This window comes from Sylvia atricapilla, chromosome 2 (genome assembly GCF_009819655.1).
Source record: "Sylvia atricapilla isolate bSylAtr1 chromosome 2, bSylAtr1.pri, whole genome shotgun sequence".
Classification (NCBI taxonomy): Eukaryota; Metazoa; Chordata; class Aves; order Passeriformes; family Sylviidae; genus Sylvia; species Sylvia atricapilla.
In genome coordinates, this window is record NC_089141.1 from 13,839,384 (window position 1) to 13,865,358 (window position 25,975).

The 25,975-nt window shown below is 44.9% G+C and overlaps 1 protein-coding gene across 3 annotated transcripts in view; it reads left to right on the forward strand.

Annotated features, from left to right (window-relative positions):
* Positions 1-6,367: 6,367 nt before the first annotated feature.
* Positions 6,368-25,975, forward strand: part of GJA8 (gap junction protein alpha 8) — a 29,453-nt gene continuing 9,845 nt past the window's right edge. The window contains exons 1-3 of one of the 3 annotated variants that reach the window (XR_010746071.1): positions 6,368-6,459; positions 6,949-7,045; positions 10,117-11,225. The gene's annotated coding sequence lies outside the window, so the exon portion shown is untranslated. Of the gene's footprint in view, positions 6,460-6,722; positions 7,046-10,116; positions 11,226-25,975 lie in introns of those variants that run through there. The other 2 variants (XM_066340895.1, XM_066340896.1) reach the window with 2 other exon arrangements.

Consider the following 25,975-nt stretch of genomic DNA (forward strand, 5'->3'; position numbering starts at 1 on the left):
CAGCATCTTCTATACAGGTAAATAATATCAATGTACAGAATTTCTTCAGCATTTCAAGAAAAGTAGTAAAAGGAGAAATTATTTGTGTTATTTTTCAAAAAAATCCTCAGATCAGGCTGTTAAGGGGGCCAAGTGGCCTTGGTTTGAGAAGGAAGCTTTGTGACAGATCATGAATAAGTAAAAAGAAGGAAATTAATGAAGTAGTTTGCCAGTCTTACAGAGAAAAAAAAAAAAAAAAAAAAAAAAAAAAGACATATCTCAAAGCATAGATACTGTTTAAAATTTACAGTAGTGACATGAAAAAGAACAAGAACATGACCAAAATCGTAACTAGTGCAAATGTATGTATCTGGTGATAGGCACACATATCCCATGGCATCAATGGCATCAATAACATTCCTAATTTGGGGGGTAAAATTGCTCATTGAGAAGGTCTCTTCTATGATTTAACACACATTTTATTTACTTTTCTAGATGCGTATCTGTCAGAGTGGCTTTTTTTTTTTTTTTTTTTTGGGGGGGGGGGGGGGCGGGGGCGGAGTTGATTGGGTTTTCCTGGTTAGAAATAAATTTATCAACTTTTTTCATGGCCAACTTTTTTTCCAGGAAGAAGGAGTCCTGAAAATGGATACAGACATTCTGGATTAGTTTGCTTTCCCTGGAACATTGTTCTGTGATTGAGACTCCTTTGGCAGAAGATACTTTGTCCCCAGGTTTCACAGAGACTATTCTTGCCTCTGAGTTCCCGTTCCATTTAGGGAACAATTGCTGAAGTGCCTCAGAGATTGATCTTTCTTTTCATGTGCCAGGGGATTTCTGAGGCTGTCCCAAAGAGCCATCTCTCCTGCTCTGAGACACCATGGCACAAGTCCTGTGGGGACTGTAGTCCAGGCTCCTGTGATGGAGTAATCTAAAATGGACAGGACATGAAGCAGTGCAGTAGCAGCAGAAACTCCTGGAAGGAATATGAGCTGCTGCACTGGCAGAGGATGTGTAATGATCTTTAAGTACTCCAGGCTCCAGAACTCCTGGAGCAACCTTAACTCCTCACAGAAAAGATTGTAGGAAGCATTCTTGTGGGCAGCTCCATGACAAGAGAGGCACGATTGCCCAAACATGGGGCTTATTGCTGGAGGTGAAAAGACAATGTATTAATATTGATCAGAGACTGCTCTGCTCACCTTGAGAGCTACAGATATGGCACAGCTTATGTCCCTTTGGCTTTCCTCTGCCTCCCTTCCTCCCTCAGACCCCAAGCTGGGTGGTTTTGTCCGTGGTGTCTTGTGGCAGCTGCTATTCATCCAGGCAACCTCTTGAATCATCCTGGGAGAGCATCATTGGCCTGGGAATAAATGGTAAGGGGACACGCTGACTGTTCAGCAGTATTGGTGATAGTGAGATCAGACTGGAACCTGTGCTTTGGTCCTGTTTGTGAATTTTAGATGGACCTTCACTGTCTGAGAGTACATTAGGTTTGGAAGAGGAGGAGGTTACAAAGTAAATAATGAAAGTATGAACATGCCTCAGAGCTCAGGGAGAGAGGAAACATTAAATCTCTTAAATTGCAACCTGCTGCATTTATTGGACTGGTTTTTGGTAGTGGATACAGTGATGGATTCCTCAACTCCTGGCTGCCCAAAGAAGTGTATTAGCACATAATCAACACCTTTGCTAAACTGATGAGCTGATGCAGTAGCTACTTTGTGTAGCTCTGGACTGATGTGCAGGTTGGTGCTGGAGTAGGGTTGGCTTTTGCAGAGCCTTTTGTGTCTGTGGTTTCTCCATGAGCAGAGTGAGCCAGGCTCTGGGCATCAGAATTCCCAAAGTGTGCATGGCTTACTCTGTGCTGGGCACTGAGTACAAGCTGGCAGGGAGGCTGTCAGTCCTGAGACAATGTTCATCATCTCGGAAAAACAGTATTTGTGCACTAAGTCTGCTTTTTGCAGAAGGGAAGACATCAGCCATTAAATATCTAAGTTTAGCTTAGTTGTCCATTTATCACAGATTGGAGGAGGAAAATCTTGGCTGATTCCTGACTGCTTTTCAACTTTTAGAAGGTGAAAAATTTGTGGAGAGAATGAAACTGGAGCATGAAAGCCTGCAGAAAAAGTTGATGCAGTCACACTATTACCAAACGGTGCATTCTTACACAGACAGTGTTGCAGAGCATTTCTAGATGCTGGAATAAATATCTTGTGTCTGCAGGAGCATGTGCTATGTCCACTCTCTAGTGCACTGTGCTCTTTCATTTGGGGTGTCTTTGAAGTGAATTTGTATATTGATGTTTGTCCAGTCAGCACCTGAAGGACTTCCATTTTTTTATTTTATCCTAAAGGTAAGTGACAATAAAGACCACCATGTGTGTATAGATAAGATGGTTATAGATGAGATCTTTTTGCAAATGAAGAACAAACCTACAAAGAATATAAAATCAGGAGCTAACTGTATGGCTCTATGGACAGGCAGAAATATTTTGGCTGGCTGAAAACCTAGTTCTTGGTCACTGCTCGTCCTCAGCTCAGCCAAGTCAGAAGTGTTCAAGTACGAACCGTGTTCCTTCTTAATGCACTGTGAACTACCAAGAAACCAAAGGTTTTCTTTATTCCTGCCTGGAGCTCCCAGGAAGCTGTGTAAGTGTCTGTCAGTTCACTTGGTTGGGACTTGTGTTGGCTTGTTGATCAGCTGCAGGCAGCTGTGTAATTTAAGTGGCAGTGATGTGTAACACCCTACAGTTGTTTGGTCTGTTGAACAAGGAGGAGATGCCCTCACCTACTGACATCATTGTGGTAGCTAGTGCAGGCTGGAGCCCATCCTGCAAAAAAATCCTGCAAGAAACTGGCAAAAAAACCTGCTCAGGAGGAGAGATGAGGACACTGGTGGTGAGCCTGTTCTCTGTGCTGTGCCACACGAGTCACAGAACTCAACGTGGCTTGTATAAAAACAAAGTCTGTTAGGAACAGCCATCACTACTGCAGCGACTGCAGCTCAAGGAGAAATCCAAGAGTTTTTAGCAGGCAGAAGTACTTTCTTCCTGCACTCACCTTCCTTCTCTGAACTCACCAGAACCTGAACACAGCTCAGTAGAAATGGTGGGTGGAAGATGCGCTGCATGGTATTGGTGTGCCTCAGAGGTCCTAGAATAAGGTTCTCAGTTTGAATGCATTCCCTTGACTATCAGACACAACCATCTCTGGTTCCCAGAGACCTCTCTCCTCAGCTCAGTGATAAAAGCACTTTTTTAACACCAAAGCTGCTGTGTTCCCACGGCTGTTGCTGTCATGAGGGGGGCCGCTCCTGAACAATAGCAGAGGAATAAAGAATGGCCTTGCTAATCAATATCCTGCCTAGACGCTGAGTCAGGTGGCAGCTCGGGCCTCTTTAAAATTCCTGCATTGTTCCTGATTTCTCATTTGACTGGGGTGAAGTTTTATCTTCAAGGAAAGAAAACACACAGGACCAAGTGTCTCTGCCTGCTCCACCATTCCCTTCCCACACCACCCCCACTCAGTTTTGCTGTCTTTGTCCTGTGGTGGCCTCCAGCAGTGAGGGATATGGATATGATTTTCTAGCTTGGACTTGGAGCTGAGTGTGATGTGCTGTGGTCAGGACAAGGTGACTGTGCTCTGAGCAGGGTACCCTGAGTCACACACACCTGCAAGGCTTTAGATTATGCACTCTTTCACACCTACATTTCCATGTGGGCTCATATTAATGTGTTTGTTTTTAAAATGGTCAGAAGGCAAGACAGGGATGCAGGCACAGGTTTCAAGAAAATTTCTCCATGGATGTGTTTAGAGCCCTGGCAGGATGCTAAGACAGTCTGTGTGTGAACAGACATTTGGAAAATTGACAAAAGTGATATTTGCTTAAACAAACTACAAGATCCAGTAGCTCAAGCTCTTGAATCCACCTCAGATGCACTAAAAACATTTTCCAGAAGGAGAAGGGAGCCAGCAAGGCTTTTTGAAAACTCTGAATCTCACAGGGCCTTGCAGGATCCTGTTTGGGGGTTTCACCCAGCTCCTGTCATCCCTGAGCATCACCCCAGATCTCCTCTCACCAGCCTGGAGTGGGACAGGGGAAACTGTGGCTCTGCTCCTTCACCTGCACCAAAGGTGGTGGAGGAGAAAGCTCAGAGACCTTCAGGATTTTCCTCAGGGCTGAGGGGTCCCCAGGACATCTTTGTGGCTCTTTGGCCCTGCTTGCCTCCCACTGAAAGGCCTCAGCAGAGGGGGAGAGCATGGTCCTGGCTGTGCTGCCAGGCAGGAACTGTTGGAGCTGCAAGGGGAACTGGTAAGGGTTACATTTGTGTGTGCAGATGTGAGATAAGAGCTGACCTACCCTTCACCCCAAACTGAACTCTCTGAAGCTCAAACAAGGTAAGCAAGTGCTTGTGCAAATGCTGGGGGAAAGCCTGCCAGACTGGCAAGCTTGCTGCTCCTGTCTGGGGCTGGGAGCAGACCTTCAGCCACTATCCATGGAGTCCATGAGGAGCTTGTCAGGCTCTCAACTACAGTGCACAGAGGAATCAGGAGCTGCAGATGCCTGTAAGGAACCAGAGAGAGGGGTAGGGGTGGAGAGAGAAACAGAAATTACAGACAATGGAGAAATTATCTCAAATTAAGCTGAAATAGCATCTACAAGATATTTGAGCAAGGGCTTTCCTGCACGTAGTCTCTGATGGTAGCTCACAGATATCCCTACAGCACATTACAAATACTGCCACAGCCTCTTCCCCCTGTGCAAATATAAACAGGTCAGCATCCCCATCTAAGTGTGGGACAGAGTTCCCACATAGGAAATCTGTTTCTTCTGGGAAAGAAACATCTCCCTTTAGTGATATCCCTGAGTACTTAAGTCTCCTGGGAGCCTTGGACGTGTTTTTCACAGCACGGGAAGTGGTGCCTGCCAACACAAGCATGGTGTGGCATGGGGAGGGCTGGGCTGGCCCAACACCAAGCTCTCACCCCTAAACCCTATCTGCCTGCTGTCCTGGGAGTGAGCAGGAGGATCTGCCTGTCCTGCTGCTACCTGCGAGGTGCATTGGTGAAATGTGGTTTTGTACTGAATCTCAGAGAGTAGGTAGAGACTCTTCTCGCCCATGGTGTCTTTATGAAAACTAAGAAACAGAAAGCATGGATATCTCAGGAGGTGTTTTCCAAAAAGCACACACCAAGAAAAGGTGACTCTCTCTTTTCTCTTTGTAAATGTAAATTCAGGGTGCCAGAGAATCACACATCTGGGCTGGGTAAATGCTCAGTGCAGCTCAGCCTTGCACAGGTAGGGACTCCCTGGAGGTGAACTGAACATTTCTTTTCAGGCCTGGGTGTCTGTGCTTCATTGACACCAGCTGGGAAAGTGAGCAGCTGAGCCAACCACACTCACACCATGGGAATACAAGGGAGTCCTTTAGCTTCTTATAGAGGTTGTGGGGTTTGCTGTATTGTCAGAGCCTGGTAGCAGGGCTGTGGTGAGTTGGTTGCCCTCCAGAGTAGTGTTGCTTGAGCCACTGGGCCCCACCTGTGGTAGCCCAGGTAGTGGGGGCCTCCTTGGTACATGTTTGGGTCCAGATTCCTGAGTTTCAGGTTGTTTTGAAACACTCCAATCAGTCTGTGGCCAGTCGGGCTGTATCTGTTCTTGCCATGTGGAGTTAATAGTCACCATGCCAAGGATGGATCCAGGATGTTTTTGCTCTGACAGCACATATTGCTCTGTGGTCTGGGTAAACCTCTTTTTCTTTCTGGAACTCGGCTCAGGGACTGTGGGTGCACAACAGGAATAAATTTCTCATGAGCTTGTTCACCTTCCCCTGCAAATCTGGTGGAAAAAGACTTAAGTCCTAATCAAGCTGTTAGTCACTGCAGGTTTCCCAGGCCTTGCCTGAGCAGGGGGCTAACCTCTGTGGGGTGTATGCCAGTCATGCTCCTGGGGGCTCTGCTCCGGGCATATGGGAGTGCTTGCGTGGGAAAGAAGTCACTTCAGGCAGCAAATCTTTCCTCCCTGGGAGGACACGTCCATCAGCGTGTTTGAGCAACAAAAAAAACCTCTTAAATGCTCTCCGAGGAACCCATGGGCATTCCATAAGGAAAGATTTGTCCGCTGCTGGTGTTGTGACAGCTTCCAGCGGAGATAGGATGGACAGACGGACAGGAGGCTGCGTGCCCAGAGAAGAGGGTGAAAGGTGCCTCCTTCCAAGGCAGCAGCTGGTGAGAAGGAGCCTGGGCTGCTCAGTGTCACCACACACGTGGCCTGTGGGGAAGCGTGAGCCCAGCTTCAATCCTTGTCAGTGGCACCTCGTTGACTTTTAGCGCTTCCATATCGTGTCTGTGCTCACCTCGCGCGGCGCCGATAAAATGCCGCAGCCGGGGCGATCTGCTGAGCAGCCCTGCAGAAAAACCATGCAGAGCATGGGAGCCTGAACCGCCAGCAGCCAGCCCAGGGGCTCCAGGGCACAGCAAGGTAACAAAGGAACGCTTCTAACCTGGGACAAGGCAAGGGAGGGATGAGCTCCAAGGTGGATGTGATGGGACTGGCATGGCAGCAAGTGAATTTTGGGTCAGAATAGGGAGGGGTTTGCAAAAGTTTGGCTTGCTGTGACTTTTATAGCAGTGTAAGAGCCATGTGAAGTGATTGCAGGATGTTAGTTCTCACAGCTATAAACAATAGAGTTGGGAAGGAATGCCCAGGAGTTTTTTGTATTTTTTTCCCCCTTGCTATTTTTTTTCTTTCTTTTCTTTCTTTCTTCTCCAGTAATAACGTTTCTCTCTCTTGGGCTATTAAGCACCGAAGTAGTTCTGGTACAAACCTTAGTTATCACTAAAAAAGGGCATTATTTTCCCACATGTTACTGCTATCTTACCTCTAGGCCTTCCTATCTAGGAAACCTTTTGTTTCTGCCCACAGCAATTTTTAAAAGTAGTTTTAATTTTTTTTTTTTTTTTTAAACAGGTAAGCAACTTGCAGTGATACACTTGGAAAAGTCCTCTTGATGGGTTTGCACTGAGGGGCCCTGAATATAATAAAACCCTGAGCATCCACTGAGCAGGTATGTAGTTGTTGAAACCTGTAACTGCTGCCAAACTATTGAGCAGTTATCTTGCCACTACAGGAGAACAATGAAACCCGACTGGCTGGAAAGTATTTTCCTTCTGAGTGTGATTTTTAGATGCTATTTTCCTTTATTTTTATTTTAATTTTATTCTGTTAAAAAAAATTAAAGGGTCTTAAGCTTAGTGTCCTTCCTCCTGAACTGAAGAGAAAATCAATTTATGCCATAGTTACTTGCTGAGCAAAACCTCTGAAGTTTTTACCACAGAACCTGGGGTCAAAGTCCTTTACTTTTTTTCCATGATTGAAAATTTGACTTCACCTTTACTGGTCCAAATACTCTAAATGATTAAAGGTGAAACAAGGGGATTCTTTAGAGAAAAGAATTATAGTAAACAGAAACTTGCAGTGAAATCAATGAAAGGTTTCAATTTGACTTGTTCTTCTTTTGCATCTTATTCAGAAAGTCAGTTTATGCAGCTCTTGGCATATTTTTTTTCTCCTTTGGCTACAGCTCTACTGTGCACTATGTTGTTCATTGAATGTTATTATCCCAGATCTCTTATATAGCACTGCTCTTGGAATCATCACTGTAATCACTTCCACATGCTGCAAACTTGCAGAATGGAACAAACTCCTTCCATATTCCCTGTATTGACATGAGCTTTGCCAAGTTCTTATTCTCCAATACTTGCTGAGATACCTCAAAGTTTATTTTCAAAATCATAGTCCCAAAGCTCTTCTCACAGGAATATCTGGTGTTGCCCCAGTCACCTTTAGGAGTGTTTTACTTTTTTTCTCACCAACTTTGATCTTTTCTGTGCTTTTGAAATATTCTCCTCTTCTGCTTTCTTTTGTTTTTGCCCAGCATCTTGTCCTAGCATCTTTTTATTTTGGAGCCTCACCATTTCTCCAGTCTTCCATCATCCCCCGCCAACATCTGGAACTCTGTGTGGGTAACCTGGGCCTTTTCCCAAGGCCACCACCCTTCATCACCCCCAGCACTTCTGCTCTTCTCCCTGACAGTAACATTCAGATCCCCACACATTTTACCTTATCTAAGCTCTGTCTTGCATATAAAATCTCACCAGTTTTTCCTCTAAAACCTGACTTTTTGTCTATACTGTCTGATTGAAAAGCTCCTGTGTGCCTCTTTTCAAAGCCTTCAAAATTTATTATACTGCACTACAACATTGTTGGTCTTTTTGATTTTTCTTTTGGACTCTGTTCATACTAGGCAGTATCGAGACCACAACACCTTGAAAACAGTGGATAACTAATTCCCCTTGACATGAATACTGATTGTCTGCCAATCTAGGAGTTAGGCAAGGGAATACTGAGGTGTTTGTTGCCAGTGTGCCACCTGGCACCCACTGTTAGCCCTTTGAGAGCAGTACTTGAATTCCCAGTGCTGCTGATGCCACCTTATCTCTGGTCTCTGTCAGTAATTTGTAAAAGTCTGTATTTTGTAACAGCCTGGGGATGGTATCTAGTTCTTGTTTCTGTCTATTGGGATCCCTCTGCCTTCTCCCTCTGTCAGGGCTAGATTTCATACAGGTTTTTCTTTGACATTTTAAGGAGCTTCCACTTCAGATTTGCGTTAATTTCATTCTAGAATGTGCTTCAGCATGAAGGGCAGAGCTTTTTGTTCAAGACACTTGAGCTCAAATGGAGAAAGTGTTGATCTTGATTTTTTTTCTTCTTTTTTTCCCACATTCTTGTGAAATGTCCCAATTAGTAACTTATTGGGCCACATTACGACCAGCCTGACTTACTATAATTTTATCTTTTTTTTTTCTTGAGTGCTTTATGACACCCCCTACTCCCTGCATTTTGTACATAGACCAGGAAAGACAGGAAGGTGGTGAGTCCCGTTTTCAGATGGATACACATGCTACAGATCAGTGTGAGATATCCATGTCCTTATGAAACCATGCCCTCAGCAGCTGTTTTTCTGTGGATATCCAATGTGGCATCCCCTAAGGGTGCTGTTATTTGCTGTGCTCTTCTGAGGCACCCAGTGCAAGCCACCTCTACCCTTTGTGCAGCAGTGAGGGGATGTGAGCTACCAGCTGAGCTGCTCCTGTTTGCTGCTGACCTAGTGAAAAAGTTCACCATGCCAGCAAAAAAGGGAGGAGGAGGAGAAGAAAAAGGGAATAGAGAAACTGAAGAGTGGAGCATGAAGTTAATGAAAGTGGGGGAGTATTTCTGGCGGTATAATGTTGCCAGAATTAGGTTTCTTTAGCTCCTGCTGTGCTTTGCTAAAAGCGAGTCTAGTTAGCAGCAGCAGATGTGAATTTAACAGCTGTACAACTGTCAGGGGAATGAGAGAAGCTATGAGAAATCCATGAATTAAGTAGATTCTCTTACTTTCTTTGTGTGGAGGTCTTAGAAGTTTCCAAAGTGTGTCCTGCTGGCTGCTCATGTCAAGTGATTGGGATGTGGTAGAAGGTGGGAGAAGAGCCCAGCAAGCAAGATGCATGGAATGTTTTCAGTCAGGAAAAAGAGATCATTTGGGGAATGGGTTACTGGAGCTGCTGGGGGATGATGGGGTAGCTGGGAGGAAAGATGCAGCTTAGGAGTAGACACTAATGTTCCAGAAGTGGGAATGCATGCAGCTAAGAATAGATGCATTTATGGAAAGGATACTGGTGGTTATTTGGTAACCAGAAACTTAAATGATCAAAGAGTTTAGTAAGACCTTCTGACTTTGCCTTGCCCTTCCAAAAATATATCATGGCTGTGTGGAAGGTTACCTCCCATCCCTTCCTAGATGTTAATCACCCCCTTCAATATAGGTGGCCTATCAGATTGCATAGGCTGGGTAAACACTGGGATATGTGATAGTATATTTGCTGGGCTGCAGGATCTAAAGGTAAGGATGATATCTGGAATGCCAAGACATTTGTGAGGGGAGGCAGGATTCCTGCTCTCTTCAGCTGCTTGCCCTCCAAGTGGAAGGAGAAGGCATTTCAAATTCCTTGCAAGCTCCAGGCTGTAAACAGGCTCTTCCTGTATGAAACAATAAGGATCTCACAGTACTCAGGAGTTGTCTGCTTTTCTGAACAGGTCCAATAATACTGAGATATGCTTTTGTGGGGAAGGTGAAGCTCATCACTTGTGGGGACAGAAGTGCTACTGGGGTAGATCATCCAAGAAGATGGTATCGAAGACAGAGTCATGGGGCAAAGAAGAAATCAAAGTCCCATCAAGCTGAAGCAGACAGAGACAGAAAGGGGAAGGAGTCAAAACAAAAAGAAAGCAGGAAAGAGGAAGAAAATAATTAGGCAAAAGTGGGAGTACTATTAGCATTGTTTTGTACAGTGGAGAAGTGGCTCAGCCATTAAATACAGTCCATAAACACTGTATTTTTTTCATCTAGCTGGGCTAAGGGCCTCTGTGGGGGCAAGCACACAAATGATGGGTCCCCAAGCCCTGCTGCTCTCTCAATGAGAGTAGAATTTATCACCTATATAATGATCCTGAATTCATCTGGGGGGAGGTGCTGTGGCTCTAGCATGGTCTGGCTCCTCTGTATCAGATTTCTAAGTGAGCCTGTATTCCCCAAAGTAATGTGAAGATTGATATGAGCAAGGGAATGCATTTGGTATTTTACTTCATGGATCACAGGGCAAGTGCCACATGCAGTAGTCATGGATGCTGTGTTTATCCTTACCCTTCTTGCTAGCTTGAAGACAGTGGTGCTGCAGCTTGAGTCTCTGAAGCTGTTCTTGGCATATAGGCTTTAGGGATTAAAAACCTCCATGGATCTGTCACCACAGGCCACAGCCATTCCTCGGGGTGCAGGGTATGCAGGGTGTTGGTGCTTTGGAATTATTTGTAAGGCATTACTCTCTTTAGCCTGGTCCCAGGCAGGGGACTGAAGTGAAGGTTACTAAAATGCAAAGCACTTGGATGGTGCAGGAACAGAAGTGTCCCTTAGAGCTAAACTGAAATCTCCTAGGAGGTAGGTTGTTCTCACACTCATCAGCTATGACAGTGCAGGAAAAAGTGCCTGACCAGGCAGGATATGTTCCATCTGGACCCTTTGTTTACACAGAGCAAAACTATGAGATTTCTTCTTGTACAGTGATCCTACAGTAAAAAGTGAAACTTCAGACATTCCTGTAGGTACAGACTATATGACCCTGTCCCAGTTGGGAAATCTGCATGGTAAAATGCCAGTCCATGAGCCCTTTTCCTCCGAGGGATGAAATTCCTTTTTTTTCCCACTGTGAATCTTGCCAGCCAGGGGTGTTGCCTCACCTTATTCATTAGCCAGCTAGTGTCAGTATAATTAAGGGTTAAGTAGTTAATTCTAAAAAATCCCTTGGAAGTCAAGGAATCCATACATTTGCTTATTTGTAATTTGTGTACTGCCCCTGAGGCAACCAGGCATGGGAATGTAATCCCATATTTGTGTACTTAACAACTGAAAAGACGAGGTGAGAAGAGGTTTGGGTTTACAGCAGTATAAAGCAAATTGTGACTGTCTAACCTCGTGTTTCACCACCCCTGTTGCAGGTCATGCATCTTCCATTCCTGTGCCCATTCCTGTGGAAATCCTGTATTTCAGTGTGCATTGAGACTGGCTTTTCTGACACAGGATGGAGCTGAGAATGTGCTTAAGCTTGTTTTTTTCCCAGCCAGAGAGGGGAAAACTTTATTCATTAGGAGCCTGTTTGTGGTAGGCTCTACAGAAACACTCATCAAAGGCTGACTTTCCTTAAAGCTCTTAGAATCAAATCACACGAGGTAGGCTGAGCCAGGAACACTTCTAGAGAGGTTTGTTGTTGCTGTTTTTTTGCAATGCAGATGTGGTAGAACTTCACAGGAAGCCCATCAGTTCTCCAAATGGGTGGAGATGTGTAATTGTAAGGAGGAGTAAACATTGGAAAGTTAGTAATTTGTGGCTGAATGCCGTTGAGCAGGACAAGCAAGATAGTAACTGATCAGTAGGAATGACTCAAAAATCAGTGATCTGCAAAACGAAAAAAAAAAATCCCAACCACAAACCAAAAAAAAAAAAAAAAACATTACTGCAATAGTCTGGATGACTCAGAAAGACGGGGCCAAGCATAACATTAGCTGCTGTAAGTCACATGTCTAAGAATAAGGAATACAGCCTACATTTATCAGTTGGCAAGTTTGTCTCGGGAAGGACTGGGGGCTGGTGCAGCTCCCTGGCTGACTACAGAATTCCAGGAGGATGCTGTAGCTGAGGGAACTCACGTAGATTTCAGTAAATAACCTCGAACTGAATGGTTCTAGGAAGGGCTGAGTGTGTGTGTGTGTGTGTGTTTGTGTGCGGTTTAGCACTAACATGTCACTTCCCATGTACTCTGTTTAGTGCTTTTGTGGGTAATTCCTGGATGGAAGAGGTTTCAGGGACAATGCCTGAGGGTGTTAAAGAATTGGAAGTGTGCCTTCCAGTAAAAGAGGTTGAAGAGGTGGAATGAAAAGGGAAAGCTGAAGGCTAACTTTTTTCAGTGTCTAGATATAGCTACAAGGAGAACAAATTTCCTATGGTCTAGCAGACTGAGGGGCACTAAGACCCAAAATCAGGAATATGAGACTGGATTAAAAAATCCAAAAAATTACATGAGAAAAAGTACTAAAAATGAGAAAAGATTTTATCATCTGCAATTAACCACTGAAAAAACAGTGAGGCTTTTGGAGGATCCTTCCCACAAGGCTTTAAAGTTGTGGCTGGATTGTTGTCAGGAAGTGGACCCTTGTAGAGATGGGAAGGATTTCTGCCAAGTTTTCTGACGCAAGTTTGTCAAGATGTGGGTCTGGGTGATCTTGCCACTTCTTTCTGGCATTACAGTCAATGTTGGCTCATAGCTGTTGGCAGCTCTGGGGCTGAGACCTGGGACCTCAGGGCAAGAGCCAAAGGCATGCCCTCTCAGCCTAGGCATTGCTCCTTTCCACCCTACCCTGTGCAAACACTCACCAGTGTTTGGTTCACCTTTTTGTTGGGTAATGTTGCACTGATATCCTGAAGTAAATGAAGCTTCATTAGTGTCCAGTGGTCAATGATGACTAATGGTCATATAACAATGGTGCTTCAATTCTCTTCTATCCAAATCAAGGCATTCCTTTTACATACCATCAACTATGGCTCTGTTATCCATTTCAAACTTCAAACCTTGTTACTCTCTTGTATTTCTTAGGCAAACTAGAATGAGTTTTTCCTTCTGCTACCTCAAAGAACATCTTAATTTTTTTTTTTTTTTGGTGGTGGAAAAGCTATATTCCTGTGATGCCAGGTTTTGCATTATTTCTTACCTTATTCTCCACAGACTTAAACTTTGTCAGAGGCCAAGTCTGTGCCCGTGGAAGAATCAGAGGTGCAATGTACCGTTAGAAATGAGGCCTGAGAGCAGGAGAAGGATGGGTGTTGATGCAGGTGGAGGCTGGGGCAGCATCACGAGGTGCCAGCAGAGCCTTTGCACACAGCCAGCATGGCCAGATCCTTGCTGTAACAGTAACAGAACTTCCTAGGAAACACAATGGACACTCATGAGCCGGCCGAGGCCAGGGCAGCAGAGGAAAGGCAGGCAGGGCAGCGTGTCCCTGCGGGCGGCTGTGCTGGCGGTGGGGCGTGCGAGGATCCGTGGATGTGACTGCCGAGGCCCTGTGGGGTGGGAAGCCTTTTCCTCTTGTGACTTCACCTGGACTGTGTGCCAACCTCGGCACACAATGTTATCACTGCGAGCCAGCACACGGCCAGGACGGCTGTGCTCACACAGGGGGCCCCAGGAGACTTTCTCCAGGCCCTAGAGCTTTTGGCCTTGATGGCTCTTGCCAGAAATACACCACAGCCCCGTTCCGCGGGTTTGTTTCCAGTGGTACCAGAACTGGCTGCACTTCTGGATGACTTATGCCACTGAGGTGGAGAGCTGGTTGTGAGGAGTAAAGGTGAAAAGTTTCATCAGGACCCGAAGCAGGGACCTCAGCTCTACCCCACCCCTCCCTGGCAATCAGGGCTTGCTCTTGGCTCTTGCCTTATCCGGGGTTTATTGCTGTGCAACAGCCAAGTTAATGAGTCATTAAGAACGCTCAGTCCCTGCATGGGGACTTTTCTGCTTGGATGGAAATCCTTCCCAAGAAACCCATTCCCCTCTCTTTAGCAAACACACAGGTGTTGAAACCTCTTTGGATAAATAAATGCAGCCCTTCAGGGCTCAGGCCCAGCCTACAGCAGTGGTTTCCACGGGTCAGGGATGAGTGGTCTTGCATACAACCATCTTGAATTTTGTCACTGTTAAATACCTTGCCTAAAAGGGATAGTTGGGCCTGGATCATCAGAATCTCTTGGCAGTTTCACAGATCTCTCATGGCAGTCTACAGAAGCTCTATCTTCTCTCCAAGGACACATTGTAGATTAAGTGCTGCCTCTAGAAGTCCCAGCCTCAGCCTGCCCTTTTCTCTGCGCTGGGAGAAACCCTATAGTGTTTATTTTGTTCTGTTGTTCCATGAATGAGACTTTTCTGCCCAGACAAGCTCAGGCATCCTTTCCTTAAACAAAGAACCTTTCCTTAAATTCTTTGGCAGACTTTGGTTTTCTCAGGACTGATGATTCGGAAGCATCCATGTTTTCCGTGCTTTGACATTCAAAGAATGCAACAGCACTGGACTAGTTTGCAGAAAAATGTGATGGATCCAGCCTTTGATATCTGAAATTTGTCATTGACTGGTCTTTGACATCAGGGAGATGCAAGACACTTGTTCATGCAAGTGTCTGTCTCCAGGTTGTTCAGAAGAACCTTTGCAGGTTCATCACCAGCTCTCCAGGATTGGTGTTCGCTCTCCAATCAAGTTGAAATGCTGCAGTCCCAAACAGAAGTTGGTGGCACCCTCATGCTGTGTAAGAATCCTCAGGATGATGCAGCACTTCGCCACTTGTGACTCTGCTTTCTGAGCTACCTCACAAATCATAAATTATTTTTGGGAGGTGGACTGGAGATGAGCAGATTTGAGCCCTTAAAATTACATACCAGCAGGCCACGTGTAGATCTGCAATCTCATGTGATCAGTACAAGGTAAGGAAACACTTCTGGGGATACCTTGACACCTTCTTCATTCAAGCTGGCAGGTAGTCATTAAAATAAGCTGGCTTTTGAACCAGAAAATAACTACTCTTTTTCTAATTTGATGATTTAGAGGTCATGGAGAACATGTAATGGGAGCTTTTGACAGCAGAAGGCTTCCATGAAATTGGAGGATAAACCAGGCAGGACTGAGGTACATTCACCTTGCCTCTATGTGTCAGCCCTAAGATGTGCAGTGGGAGTTCTTATGCAGGTCCTCAGCTACCCTGAGCTCAGAGCTCTCCAGGAAGTCACTGCTTCTGGGACAAAGTTCTCCACAGCAGAGCTACAGCTGGTCTCCCTGCAGAAGGGCAGGAACTGACCTTCCCCCCCCTGTGCTAAAGCAAACCCAATCTGTGTTTGTCCAACCCTCTGAGCCATCAGGTGTGCTCTAGATCAGCAGTCCCCCTTTTCATGATCCACCCCCCTCCAGGACTTTGTAAATTGTTTGATGTTTTCTTCCAGGTTATTGACTAAAAATATCCTGTTGCCAAACACCCTCCAGATCTTGGTACAAACATATTATAAAAAAAAACCCAATCACTTCTAGTTCTCAATTGTGTTTTGGAACCAGTCTGATAGGTCATTTATAGACAGTCATGTTTAATGACTGCTATCTTATTTTTATGCCAAGCAAATTCTTTAATCATAGTGTCACATGATAGAAGGGAAACTGCCTCCCAGGATCTCAAGTATATTGTACCAGCTTTGTTATATTTAACAACTGTACATGCAATTTCCTCAGAGAAAAGTACGAACACAGTTCAGTGGGGGTGAATTTTCTATAAACCTGTGTTGGTTACCCCTAGTTATATTTCCCTCTTTTTATTCTCTGTGTTCTTTGTTAGCCACTTCATTATTTAGTTCAGGTCTGAGATCCTGTCACAGGTTTGTAGTTACCTGTGAGTAATTACGAGATAATTATAAAATAATTATGCCCTTCTACATAGTCTTTACAAAATGCCAGACTATGGGATTTGTTCTGCTCCTCCAGGACTTACCCATTGCACCAAAAAGTACAGAAGATCAACATAATCATGGAATTATGTATGCAGCTTATGAAAAAACCCCACAACTAAAGAAAGATAGAAATTTTCAGTGCAAGGTACCTAGTCCTCATGATTTAAAATGCCTGATTTTAGTAGCTGGTATTTAACTCCTCTGAGACACTACCAGAATAAACATGTCATTAACAAGGTCTTCATCAACTACTTTCTTTCCTCTCAGCAGTAGGATAGGAGTATTTATTGATTTCTTTTGTTGTTCTCTGCATTGTTATTGAATAATCTAAGATTTCCATCTGATAACAGATCAATATTATGAGTCAGACTCATTCTGGTCTTAATTTACTTTTTAAAAAAATGTCTTTGTCAGTCTTTTTTTTCCCCCTTTCACTTCCATCATATTTTTTTATAATTCTTATCTTCTAATTTATATTCAGCTTCTCTCATACTATTTGTTACATATGTTACACTTCACTTACTTAAAGCTGCCTCATTTCAATTTTACATCAGGTTATGTTTTTTCAGTTGCACTATTCTTTCTTTACTGGGGAGTTGTGTATTTTTGGTGCCTCATAAATGATTTTTAAGCAGCTGCTAGTGATTGTTTATATTTTTGTATTTAAATACTTTCTTTGTGTTTATTTAGCCCAGAATTCTCTTCAGGGCTGGGAGATGGGACTTTTTAAAGCAACTTTTTATTTTTTAAAGCATTGCATTACCAGTTTGGACTTTTTTCTGCTTTCATATAAGAGTGCAGTGAGCTGGGGATCAGTGAACTTGCTACCAGACTCTCCCTTCTGCCATCACTTTACCCATCCTGACAAGGGAAATGCAAGTTTTGTTCAATTTGGATTTAAAGTCTGCCAAATGAGGAAGCTGTTAAGAACATTTTTCAAATCCCCAAGGCTGTTTATTGAGTCAGCAACATCACCATGCATTAAACTAAGCAATAATTTAAGTTTTTACTTTGGTGAGGGCTTGAGTAACCAGTGCTGCCATATTCCAGTGTTTCTTGGTTATTCCACCCAAATCATCAATCCTCTTACGGGAGCTCACAAATATTGGATACTGATGGCTAGGAAATTGTGATTCAAAGTCACAAACAAGCTAGCAAGTACTTTTATTTCTGCTCCATTCAGTCTGTCTTAGGGCTATACCTATTGATTTTAATATGGTCTTACAAACCATGCCAGCATTTATTCCAATGTCTTACAGCTGTAGTCCCCTGGGCACGCAAAGCCTTGATGAATATAAACTGTAAAGGAATGCCACAACTGTATGCAGCTAAAGAGGATGTACTGGGAAGGACTTGATTTCTGTACTGTGTTCCTGTAAAGGAGGGCAGGCTTTTGAAAGGCAGAGTCAGGGCTGCAGCTGCATAAACTCAGCACTGCTCAGGGGGAGTAGAAACCCACTAAACCTTCTGCACCCTGGGCCAAAGGAGGGGGGTAAATGGAAATATTAGAGCTCATGTCCTTGCTTCAAAGCTTTGGGGACTGGAGAGACACAGCCCATTAAAAAATGCCTATATTTTGCTGAGGAACTACCTGTAATAGCTGCATTCACTAGGATGGTGTTTATCAATCAGGCAAGAATGGGGTCTCATAGCACAAGGCTTGTGGGAGAGTGCTCAGCAGTTGCCAAGGTGGGATTTAGAAGTAGCTCCTGAAATTTCTGCCAAGTTTCTCACAGGACAATGGACCCCAGAGAGTCTTAATGCTTCTTTTAAAAGGATCCAGATATGCTTTAAACCATTTTCTTCCTAAGAATATCATATTCACTGAGCAGTAACAGGGCTGCAAGGGATTGAAGTTTGCTGGAAGTAATGAAGAAAAAAACTCTCCAGTACTCTTCAGACTGGATAAGCCTTTTGGCTCTCCCACCTGGGTTTTCTGGCAGGTCTGTACACAGATAATCCTTGACTCCTTCCATCTGGCTGTTTATTAGTTTGAAGCCAAATTGTGTCAGTGAATGCTGAACACCTCTGAATGAATGATGTACCTATGGACAGGTTGTATTTTTGATCAGGAAAAGAGAATAACTGGCTCAACAGCTTCCAAGTTCAATAACCTCCTTTATTTAATGAATTGCTGAGGCATGAGAGGCTTCCGTTCCTTGCTGGCATCTTTTACACTGTGCCCAAAGAAACAATCATATCAGGCTCAGGAAGACTGAAAGGGCAGGGAAACAGGAACCATCCCCACGGATGTCCTCCCCAGAGAGGCTGGGAACACACTCTGCTGTGGGAAATGGGAAGCTGAGGTCAGCCAAAGTGCGCAGCAGGTATGCACATCTTTTAGGATGGGAAGAGCAGATAATGGCCTGCTTTGCCATCCCCATCCCTGCCCTGCCCTGCTGGTGAGCTCTCCTGGGCCACCTTCACACCTTGCATGCAGGGTGCACCTCCAGCTGTGTCATTCCGTGGTGTGGAAATGAAGGCAGGGAGATAAAGGTGGAGAGTGGGTGGTGACAACGTTCCTGAGAGCCCTGAGCCTACCACTCAGCAGGGCAGCCCTTGGTGGTGTGAGAAGAGCCCAGAAGAAGTGAAAAAGGAGTAGGGAATGAGCCCCTCATAAAAACTGGAAGGCAAAAAGCCCCATGGACCATGAGGTAACACAGGATGCTTCCAGTCATACAGACTGGAAGAAGTACATACAGCTTTCAGAAGCTTTGTCCCTTCTAGCTCCTTGTGCCTGGGAATGTTAAGAGATTGTACAAAGTCTTGATAAAACAAACATATGGAGATCCCCTCAAGAGGCTGGGAGATATTATTAGCTCCTCTTTTACTGGCAGGCCTGGAGCAATTAATTATTACCAGAAGTATTATCAGGTACTTGTCACTGCTTTCCCTGGATCCACTTCACATAGCCCAGACTGGCTGTAAGCAACATGTTCCCTTGACTGGCCTGATATCCCACAACTCCTGACAGCAGTTCCTCTGCTCCTCTCCTGAGGATCTCAGCACTGGTGGAAGGGCCATAACCTCAAATATATGCTGAAAGAAGTTTGAGTCCATGGATCACTTAAGTATGCAGCATGCCTGTGTTTTTTATATCTTTTCAGTGATGGGCTCCACCTCTGTGACCAGGGGGAAAGTTTTAGGCAGGAGGCAGAGAAAGGGACAGGTAAGAGGAGGTCATATGGAGACCTAGGGAAAGGCATTTTGTGTCTGATGGCTGCATAATGCACGTTTAAAAATTTGCCTATGAGATCTGGGCCCTGTCCCAGTGCTGCTGCTCAGAAATGCCATTGTGGTTGCTCTAAGAACTTAGAATTTCTAACCAACACACTCTTGTAAAGGTCTGTGCTTCTAGAAATAATCTGGCCAGGATTTAAGTGAAATTATGCTGATCCATGAAATCATGTCTAAAGGTGTACTCTTCCTGGTGCTGCTGCAGTAGCACAGCACCTACCTTTGACACAGGAGAATTATCTTTTTTGCCTTACTAGTTCTTTGTACTTTTAATGAATTCTCATGATTGATATACTTTTAATGACATTTCTATTATTAACCATGTTATTATTAAAGGGGAAACCATGCAGATCAGATTATATACCTGTGAAATATTTGCTGGAAAAGGGGTGCAGGTTCAGGTGAAAATACAGATTTTTGCTAGTAAAAAAGGTGCTCTGGCAACAAAGTTTACCCTGAGTTTATAGGTCAAATTAGAGTCATAAAAATGATCTTCATGTCAGTTTAACTCCATCTGTTTAACCACTGTAAAAAACCGCATCCGGAATTGTCATTGCAGCATCGCTGTGCTTGCCGTGCTTAGTTTTGCATCTGCAGGAGCAGTTTAAGAAGCGAGTGACGAGGCGGCTCGGGTGTGGCAGGAGAAGGCACGGCGTGCCCGTGGCGCTGTTTGTCGCCCGCAGCATCCCCGGGTGTGCCGGCGCATGGGTGAGAGCGCAGTGCCCGCTAGCGGCGCGGGATGCTCCCGCTGCTCCAGTGATGCTGCTCCAGCAGCTGCACCGGGACAAGGTGCGCGGCTCTCCTTCCTACCGCCCGCGGATAAATCAGCACCTCTGGGAACAGCCCTCGCTGGGCTGGGCGAGAAAACAGAGCAAAGTGGTTGAAATGGGGCTACGGTGAGCAAACGCCTCTAAATCTGCAGCACGTTCAGAGCCATCACTGGAGGGAAAGAACTCGCCTGAAGGTGCCCCGGGCAGCGTGGAGATACCTGGGGTGAGCAGTGGGAAGCAGTACAGCACCACTGTGCTTCACACTGCCCTAGCTAATTATCCCCAGTCCAGAGGAGATAATTAACTCAAGTGCAGTTCCTTGCTGGCGTAGCCAGAGCTGTGTCCCCCCAGGTCAGCATTGCACTGGGTGGTGTAGACAACCCGCAGTGCCCAGGCTGCATTTTCAGAACTGGTGGCAAGATACTAAATTTTTGGGTTTTTTCCAACTGAAAGTATTTCTCTTCAGGTCTTTGGCCTTACCCAAAACCATGGAGCCAAAGACCTCAGAAAGCCTCCCTCTCCCCCTGCTTGTTTTTCTGCTTATGAGGTAAGATCATCCTTAACAGATGTTTGTTTACCTCTTCATAAAAACCTCCCGTGATTCTACAGCCTCCCCAAGCAGTGTGCTGGCATGCTTTGCTATTCTTGCCATTGCAAAGTGTTTTTCTAATGTTTAGCTATATCATTTTTATTGCAAATTAAGCTGATTATCTCCTCTTCTACTTTTGGTGAATGTAGGGGACAACTGTTTAGTCTCTCCACCCATTCTAACAAATGTTTATGTGCTGGAAGACTGTTATCATGCCTCCCCTCCTGTTGTTCTTTTCCTAGAGAAAACAAACTCAATTATTTTATCCATTCCTTATAAGTCATGTTTTTTTTCCCACCTCTCTTATCATTTTGCTGTTCTGTTTTGGACTTTCTCCAACTTGTCTGCATCTCCTGTAAAATGTAGTGCCTGGGAGTGGACACACTGTTCCTGCTGGGAGCTCAGCAGTACCAAGTAAATGCACAAAATAATTGCTTCCGTTGCCTTATACACAAAATCTGCATTAAAGCACCTCAGAATGAGACTTGTCCTCTTCTGTGGGGATCTTCCTTAGCAGACACACACTGTGTCCCACCCCAGCTCTCTCTGCTGGACTGGTCACCATTTAGTTTGGAGCAGCACACCTGCTGTCTGTGCAGCCACCTCTCCTGAGCTGGATCTTGGTGCAGTCACCTCTGCAGAGGCAGCCCAGCTCCCCAGTGTCTCACATTCCTCTCAAATTCCAATCACTTCAGCCTTCTTCCTTCAGAAGGGACTGCTGACCCCCAGCCCAGCTGTCATCCTCTTCCTTTTGTCCTCTAGTCTGTCGTCCAAGACACTCAAGGAAATACTGAGCAGCCCTGGAGGCAGAACTTCAGGGACACAATTCTCCCAGCAGGAAAAGTGAAGCACTGCTAATTACCCTTGATTATGGTACTTCAACTTTTGTACCCTCTGCATGGTGACTTTGCATGCTGCCCTGGGAGCCTGTAATCTAGATATTTCCTAAGTGTCCACTGAAGTCAAATTATTTTACACCTACATTTCCTCCTCATCTACCAGGCCTACTAGTCAAAGAAGGAAATTAGCTTGGTTTGACATGATTTATTCTTCAAAATTCCCTGCTGGTTGTTTCTTATCAGCATATTGTCCTTTAGCTGCTTATAAATTGATTGTTTCATAATTAGTTCCAGTATCTCTCTAGGTATCACAGTTAGGCTGACTGGCCCGTAATTCCCCAGGTCCTCCTAGAACAGTAATTTTCAGAGAAGAACTGCATTTAACAGATACTGAAAGACATTCCACTTTTGCCCTGCTTATCTTTATTAATTGTCTAGTTTGGTTCCATCCCTTAAATTAAAAACATGTTTCCCATAAGTATTCATCCTCCACTTGAGGCTCAGCACAACCCAGCCCTATCTTCACCTCTTCCGTGTTCCTGCCCTTGTGTTACATACTTCCCTAATTTTCTTCCTCCCTCTCTTTTCTTTGTGCTTTGCTTGCGGCTCTCTAGCAAAATATATTCCCCAGCAATTCACATCCACCAGTGCCTGGAGAGAGTCCTGGAAAAATCTGGGAGCCTGGCCCTCAAAATGCAGGCAGTGACATTTGCCAGGCTTGCAGGGACATGGGAAGGTCTGCTTAAAGATTTGTCCAGGGCTGGGTACACTTAGATGATTCCTGAGACCAGCAGGTGGCAGAGAGATGATAAAATCTGGGAGACTGATCCTGGTGATCAGATGATAGATCACTTTGGCGCTGGGATGGACAAGGACACATGTTACTAGAGAGCTGAGTGAGTGTCTGGCAGAAGAGAGAGCTGGGTGAAGGTCCCAGCTTCTTGCAGGGAGGCTGACTGTGCCCAGTGCTCAGCCTCAGCCATGAGTGAGAGGTTTGTGTGCTCAGCAGAAGAACAGGAAGCGTGTGCCACTTTCTAGCTAAGCAGATCCCCAGAAGATAACTTTGTTTGAGGGAGGGGTATCGTTATCCAGGGTTGTGCGCTATATAATTGCACAATCTGCTATCATGCATGAACAGAGCTGTTCAATAGCATGGCCCTGCCTTGCCCTGACATCATGTCTGTGTTGGAAATCCGTTTGGAATAAAAAATCCCACATTCCCCAAGTGACCTCGCAGTCTCTGAGCAAAAGGCTGAGTTGCAGCGGAGACTTCACAGACTCAGTGGTGCCAGGGACAGAAGCTCAGTCACCAGCCTCAAAGCAGCTAAAGGTTGAGAAGTCAGCAATGAAGCAGACTTCCTTCCAAAGAAAATAGTATTTTAAAAGTGCAGAAGATGCCCGTGATTCTTTGAAGGCAAGAAAAGTCCTGAAGGCAAGGAAAAGCCACTGTGAGTTAACAGTGCAGTGTTACTTTCACTAGCTGCTACTATTTTTAGCACTGGTTTTTGGGGATGAAAGTACTCAGCACATCTACAGGTTGTTGTAGAGAGAGCATAAATTAATGAGAGCATAAATACCAAGCCAGCTACACAGGTTGAAAGTGTTTGCCCTTCTCAGTCTGGCACTGTCAGTGCTGCAATTCTTTTGCAGACTCAGTAATTGTCACAATGATTGTCATGCTGCATGTGAGGTCCAGTCTTGTCGACCTCGGCTTTTATGGTCTCTACTCCTTTCTTTCACAGCCACTGCCTTGATGCTACAAAGCTAGCCCTGACTTCCAGCATTACCCTGATGCCTAAGTGAATCAAGATTCCTTCTTGCTCTTCTCATGCTCTGCCTTCTCCTCTTCATGCCCATCTCAAACAACCCCTTCCCTGCACAGCCCCAGTACAAGAGGAATTCCTCACTGCCCAGCTTCATTTTCATTTAGACTCTTTTCTTCAGAGGGAGGAGGCCCTAGTGAGCTGGAGAACCTGACCCAGAGCTCAGTGGTGCTTTTGTAAAAAGCCTCCAGATGGAGGGACTCTGGTTTTCCATAAAGCAGAAATGTCCTGCAAACCAGGTGTGCCCCATGCTAAAGGCTCTGCGCTCTGTGATGCCAAAGAAAGTCAGCCTGATCATTGGGATGAAGGTAACACAGACCAAATAATCACAGACTGGAATATAATTTCTGCATCAGTTGCATATTGCAAGCTGTTCTGCAACTTGTCAGACAATGTTTGATATTTGGCTAATGTTAGCAAAAGGCAAATAAAAGGTTAATGGGAAAGGTCTGTGACACTAGCTGGATGTAATTTAGAGATGGATTACAGCCATGCAGTTAGATACCAGGTTTGGGGTTTGGCTCATTACGTTAGAGAGAAAAGGCCTAGAAAGGGATGTGCACATTCAGCTAGAGCTGAGTTTTCCAAAAAGACAGTTTTGGTCTGGAATGGGCAGTTTAACACCTGAACCACCTGCCCTCTGTGATGCACCAGCCTCCAGGCACTCTCTAAAAGTGCTGTTTAGTCCTCCCTCTCTTAGTGCTTCCCAGAGAGGGGTTGAGAGTGGCAGTGATGATCACTCAGTCCTGTATTGATACCAGTTTATTTCAGTAGTATATAGCAAAACAATGAAGGTGTTCCTTCCTCCTCCTCATGTCCTCACTCCTCTCATTGATCCAACCATGCCTTTTCTTACTCACTTTGTGCTCTTGGGACTTGAAAATTCTCTGCAGCGTGTCCTCTCTCCAGGAAGGCCATTCCCATGCTTTCTGTAGCACGGGCTAAAAAATGTTCTGCTACTGCTTTCCTGTTTAAGAGAGTGATTTCTTAAGGTGTTCAGAATACGACTTTCAGTCCAACTTCATGCATTGAGGGTGATTTTTCTTTTGTGTCTCCAGACTGATTCATCTTGCAAAATATGATTCTTTTCCAGCTCTCACACTTTAGCTCTTTTGAAATCCAGTTTGAAAAACATCATCTCTTGCCTCCAGTTGTGCTTTGGACTTTGGGGCTCTGCAAACCAGCCTAAAAGCTGTTTGGGAAGACAACTCCTGAGATGAAGCTCTGAACTTACATGGACACAAATGCCCAGAAACACAGAAGAGTGACTGAAACCATTGGTTTGAAGGTACAATATTTTGTGGCCCTCGTGTTTTAATACCTCATTCAAATGAGAGCATTTCTGGAGATAGAGTGTTCCCAGTGCTGTTCTGGGAAATTAAATTCAGTGTTGAGTTTGCATAAAGAGAGAGGAGAGCTACTTGCTGCTTCATCACTTTATGAGCCTGGCATCTGTATCACTGCTTAGCAAATCTTGCTTCCAGTAATCCTCTTTTTCTTCAGAGCTGAGCACCAAGAGCACATTCTGAGCAATGCCTCCAGAAAGACTACAAAAACCATACCTCAGAGTGAGGTTATAGCCTTTAACTTTTAATTAAAACTCTCAGGGCATTTAGTTGTACTTGTGAACGCATTACTGAGCTTGTGATTCCTCTCTTCTGTGGCCTCTCCAGCATTTTTGCAGGTGGCTGGTGGTAGATGAGTGTGCCTGGGGTAGCATTCCTGTGTGCTGGGCTGCTGGAATTCAGCTATGCTCCTTAACAAAACAGTTTGGTTTAGACATTCTTGATGCATGGGCACATGCAGGATGCATTTGGAGAAAAAACTAACCAGAGCTAAGACACTGAGAGGTGAGGTTGTAAAATTGGTCTTTCTCAACTTTGATTAATATTGACTGATGATCTTGTTTCCCCATTCTGCTGCTTTTTCCAGGTAAAAGATGTTAGAGAGCAGGCCAAAGTATCTGACAATGCCAAATATAAACCCAGTACTTCAGTATCTGCCTGAAAATCAGTAATGCAACTTGTCTGTCAGAGCTGGGTGTAGGGTAACAAATGAATTCAATCAATGCTGCCACTATGAGAGATACTGGCGTTCACTTTTCACCTGCCACACCACAGCACCTAAAGACCAGAGAGTGTGAGCACACACGGAGCTGTGCTGAGCCACAGTGGAATGGCAGAGATGCTTTGGTCCCTGCTTAACTGGGCAAACTCCCATTTATACATGTATTAGGTTTTCACTGCCTGCCGCCTGTTCCTCTCCCCCCCTCTGCTTTTTTATGTTCAGTGGACTCTCCTCTCTCTGTCTCTGCCTCTCTCTCTATTTTTTTTTCTGCCTATTGTTCCCCACGTCACTGACTGTCACTCACTTCATAAAGCCGTCTGGCTCGGAGCTTAAATATTGCAGGGCAACTAAAACCCACCATCAGAGCCAATTCAGTCATATCTGCTCAGTCGTGCGACAAGATTGGGGCTTTTAGGATAGGGAAGAAGAGAGACAAAAGTTCACTCTTCCCTGCAGAGTGCCAAGAGAGGAGGGGGACACATTTCTTCGGTGGAGCCTCTCGCAGCGGCAAGTTGCTTGCTCAACATCCTTAACCTGTTTGGCCTCT